Here is a 4880-nt window from a genome sequence, read left to right as displayed (position 1 = left end):
AAATAGAACAAATCATTTTAGATGATCTGAAAATGTAGGAGAAAAAACCCACACATCAAAACCTAACACCTCAAAATTTTAAACAGTGGGAGTTGACAAAACCCCACACCTTTAATTTTATAGAGTGGACATAACTAAACAATTTCTTATTACTTGTTATAAAACCACACAATTCATATGACTTTGATCAAGTTATAAGAAAAGAACAAACAAATTATTTAATACAGTTTTGTAAATGTTTGATATAGTTACTTTAATTATTTTATATACTAGTGCCTTTCATTATGATAATTAATGCTTTCTTATATTATATATCAATATACAATACAATATGACTGAATAATAATATACTATACAAATATTACAAACTGTTAAAATAAAACTCGAAGGGAAATATTCATGAATCAATATTAATAATTCTAAGTGTCAACAATGTCAGTTATTCTATTGTCAATCAAAGGTTTTTACAAATGTGTAATTAAGTGTGGGGTTATGTCCACTCTATAGAATTAAAGGTGTAGGATTTTGTCGACTTTATGAAAGCCATGGGTTTTGTCCCCTCTATAAAATTTTGAAGTGTTGGGTTTTGACATGTTGGGTTTTGTCTGTCTTCCCTTAAACACGGGTAACATGAATAATTTATATACATTGCTATAAGTATCATTCATAATGTCTCTATAAACCACCTTCTATATTTGCGGTCATATTACATACAATGAACTTTTCTCCATTGTGTTCGTGATATTCAACTTAAAAGGCTTGCATTCCAACAAGAGCTGAATCTGAGTTCATGTAAGCTATTTTCATATATATCTTTTTACAGTCAACAGTTAAGCCTTTTACATATCTTGTTTCAAGACAATTTAATTAAGATGTTTGTTTTTTTTTATATATATATTCGCTTTATTATTACTAGAAATTCTGACTTTGGGATGTGGGGTCCAATCTTAAATACTATTTATGCATGGCACAAAAATTGTTGTAGGTTATATACAATAACTTTAAAATAAACTGTCCATTTGACTGGTAATTACAAAGTAATTTTTAATAGAGGTACTCTTTCCTTGAGAAAATGTGTTGTTGCTTTTTTATTTCAAAACAAAAGGTTTTTTATTTCAAAACAAAAGGTAGGTGGTGAATTGAATGGGAAGTATCCTTAGTAGGTCTTTTATCAAAAAAAACCCTGCTAAAGTCAGTCGTTCATGTCTGCCGGACAAGATGGCTAATAAACCCGAAATTTTACATAAAATGAAATCTCTTACCTAGCCCTGGACACATTTTGATGCTAAGAATGAAATTTTGTTCTTGTAAACCATGTCGTCCTCAGGTCTTGATTATAAATTTATTTCCGGTGTTTATATTTGAATGTCATTATCATATCATTTAATGATGCATATCTTAAAAATACTGTCCGTTCGATTCTGCTAACAGATTTTTGAGAATTTGAATATACTATATGATGTAACTTCGTTCAAGCAAATATTTAATGAAATTGAGTTGTAATAGTTCCCCTTTTTAGAGATATATTTACAAAGTGGCGTCATCAGCAACATTTGTCAAGCGTTAATTACATTTATTTAATCTGTTGTGTTTAACATTTAGTTTATAGCAAAATATACTTATTTGCTAAATCAGGCACACTATTCTAATCAGAACACATCATTATCTGCAAAAGTTAAGATAATTTTGGTGTTGATAAAATTAAGATGCTGATCTGTTTGCTATTTTGATTCATTTAACCTCGTTATCATTAGAAAATAACTATAGGACATGTTTAAACACTGTTTATGGGTTAAGATAAAAGTTTTCAAAACGCAACAAAATCAACTTGAACTACTACAGAAGATTGGGCAATGTTGCATTTACGAGAATCACATATCTTTAGATTATACTAATATGGAGGAATTACAAATAAATAATAAATAAATAGGATTTGCTTATAAAAGCATACCGATCAATTACAGTAACTAAATTGTAAGTTGATTTACAATTGCATGCAATGAATAATTACTCTAAGAATAAATTGACTAGCTATTGCATGATGTAAACGGTTCCCTTATCTTAGATCACGTAACGTTAATGTGTCGTTACGGAAAGAAATTAGGTCATTTCCTTTGCTTCATCACAATGATATCATAATTTATCAAAAGATTAAAAAAAATTCTGGTGAAGCGAACAGAAATATATAAAGAACAGACCTATATGTTAATAATCATTTACTCCATGTGTTGACTATTAAAAAAGAAAGTTTATTTATTGTCAAATCTATTGTAGTGCAGTTATGACATACAAAATCATCTATTTAGTTCTAAGTTTAATACTACTGAGTATGATTAATATGACATAAATATATACATAATAAACATATCAAATATACTTTGGCTTTGGCTTTAGCATTCTTTTACTTGGGGACCATACGCCGCTTTTCATGGAATGGCACTACTGTGTCACATTGAAGGTTCCATGATAACCGCCGTATGAACACATCTGCGGATGCTTCTAAATTCAAAATTTCTCCATTTTCGTGTTAAATGTTGAATTCTGTTTAAGCCGGTGGTAGGGGGGGGGGGGCGTGGACGGTAACTTGCACTTTCCAGTACCGTCCATGAACAGACTCAATCAAACCGAGCCTGCAACATTTTCAATTTTGTTGTGTTGGACTTTCTTTAGGGATTCTGTTTTTCGCTGTTTTATCATACTCGTATCATACAAAACGAAAAGCATTGGGATCAAAAGGAAACACAGTAAAGGATGAGAGGAAATGTTTTCCACTGTTAATAAATCGTTTATTAAAACAAATTTAAATTGTCAACACACGTAACGCCAACACACCAACCCCCTGTCAGCATCTGTCTAGGTAGTATTTAAACTTTTGAAATACTATATTTAATTGTGTTTGCTGCAAGCCAGTCATGTCGTTTTTAATACAGATATAATTTATGGATTGATTTATTTCAAATATATCCTTTATTAAATAGATGTTTACGTATCATTACACTTTTATTCATTGCCAAAGGTTGGAGTAGACGTAAACAGCAGGTGATGTTGAGCACTTTGTTCAGACATGAGAATAAATTCAATTTTCCTCAACGTGTCATAATTATACAATACTGACATAAGCTTCTAAATAAGAAAAGCAATCTTTACTAGATATAAGTAAAAGTGTTTGTATACTATAGATTTTTGTGTAAAGATATTTTATAAGGCTTTTAACATTCATAAATACTATATACTATAATAGACAATATTATGTTAGACAATTGGTATGAATGTTTTATATATTTGATTGCAAAAGTGTCAGATAGATTGCAGTACATTTTAAGACATGTGTAAAAAATACCTCCCCGACGGGGAATTGAACCCCGGTCTCCCGCGTGACAGGCGGGGATACTCACCACTATACTATCGAGGATTCGTACATACCAATTATCAGTAGCTACAAGTCAGATATAACTTACGCAGATATACGATATGTTTATAGAGATCTATTTACAATAGCAAATTGTTTTAATATACTAATGATAGCGAATGGTGTTATGTTATCTCATGTACATTGATATTACCCTTATTTTTTTCAACATATATTATTTTAGATAGATCTTTAGCAAACTAGCCGTTTGTGAAATTGAAAACATTAAGGGTAATATTTATTTAAAGCAAACCCCACTATTCACTATCATAAGTGAAGGATTTACACTATATTAAAACATTTTGCTATTTTAACATGTGTAAGGAGATCTCTATATCTATAAATACATGTTTGTGTAAGTGCATACTGTAATATGTTAGGAACGAATCCTCGATAGTATAGTGGTGAGTATCCCCGCCTGTCACGCGGGGGACCGGTGTTCAATTCATTCCCCCTCGGGGAGGTCTTTTTTGGTGTGAAACATCTTGTTTCTTTATCACATGATCTATTAATTGTCAGTATTTATAATGAACTCACAAATTTAATATTGCTTGTTTCAATTGAAAACTGTTAAAATGAAATCAGAAATTGTGTTTTATCATTTTTACACAAAACAATCAGTCTGGTGTGTGAAACAAACATGCATGCATTAGCTATTCCTAGGACGCTATGTGTTATACTCGACATTGGGAAATCATTGAAATATTCAAAGGAAACAATAATATTGCGCATGTGTATGTAGTCAAACCTAACAACTGTACCATAGTATCCAAATATTTGAAAATGCTGCTGCCTATATGTAAAATTGTAGCTAGAGAACTAGACTAAGTGAACAATTTGCTCTATCACATTTTCTACTTAAATCAAAGAAATGTTGAACATCAAACCTTTACGATACAAAGGTTGTTGTCAAACCAAACCATCTATAGATATGATTTTAGTAGTAAAGGAGCTAGGGGGCGTGAGATTTGTTAAAGTGTTATGTGTATTTAGCTACTGTTAAGTCATAGTAAAGTGGTGAGTGTGTCACACTGGAAACCGGTTTCAAAAGGTATAATTGATTGTTTAAACTTACTCAATTGATAGATTCCTGCTATGACCTTTTATTTTAATAACAATACATTTTATCACAATCATTGACATGTGCTATTTTGTTCATAAATTTGTTGTGGTGAAATTCTTATTGTATCAATTATATGATTATTAAAATAGGGTAGGTCAGGGATCTATGCATTCGAATGTTATTGAGATTTCTTTTATAAAATTAATACATGTACATTCAAAATGTTAATTTCAACAATTAAGATAATCAATATCGACACATAGTTAATAAACGAGTTCACTTCTTGTGAAAGATACAAGTAAAAAGAGAGAGGCTACACAGAAAGCACAATGATCAGACTAGGTTATTGTGGTCTCCTATAGGATTATAAAGTTTAATGTAAGATATTGTTTAGACATTATGCACAAA

General features: G+C 30.6%; 1 non-coding gene across 1 annotated transcript; it reads right to left on the bottom strand.

Annotated features, from left to right (window-relative positions):
* Positions 1-3340: 3340 nt before the first annotated feature.
* Trnad-guc (transfer RNA aspartic acid (anticodon GUC)) lies at positions 3341-3412 on the bottom strand. The gene has a single exon. It is a non-coding gene; the product is annotated as a tRNA-Asp (tRNA).
* Positions 3413-4880: the final 1468 nt, after the last annotated feature.

Source organism: Ruditapes philippinarum, unplaced genomic scaffold (assembly GCF_026571515.1).
Source record: "Ruditapes philippinarum isolate M1 unplaced genomic scaffold, ASM2657151v2 ctg1928_1_1_1_1, whole genome shotgun sequence".
Taxonomy (NCBI): domain Eukaryota; kingdom Metazoa; phylum Mollusca; class Bivalvia; order Venerida; family Veneridae; genus Ruditapes; species Ruditapes philippinarum.
Note: the sequence above shows the minus strand (reverse complement) of the source record. Positions and strands in the feature narration are given on the sequence as shown.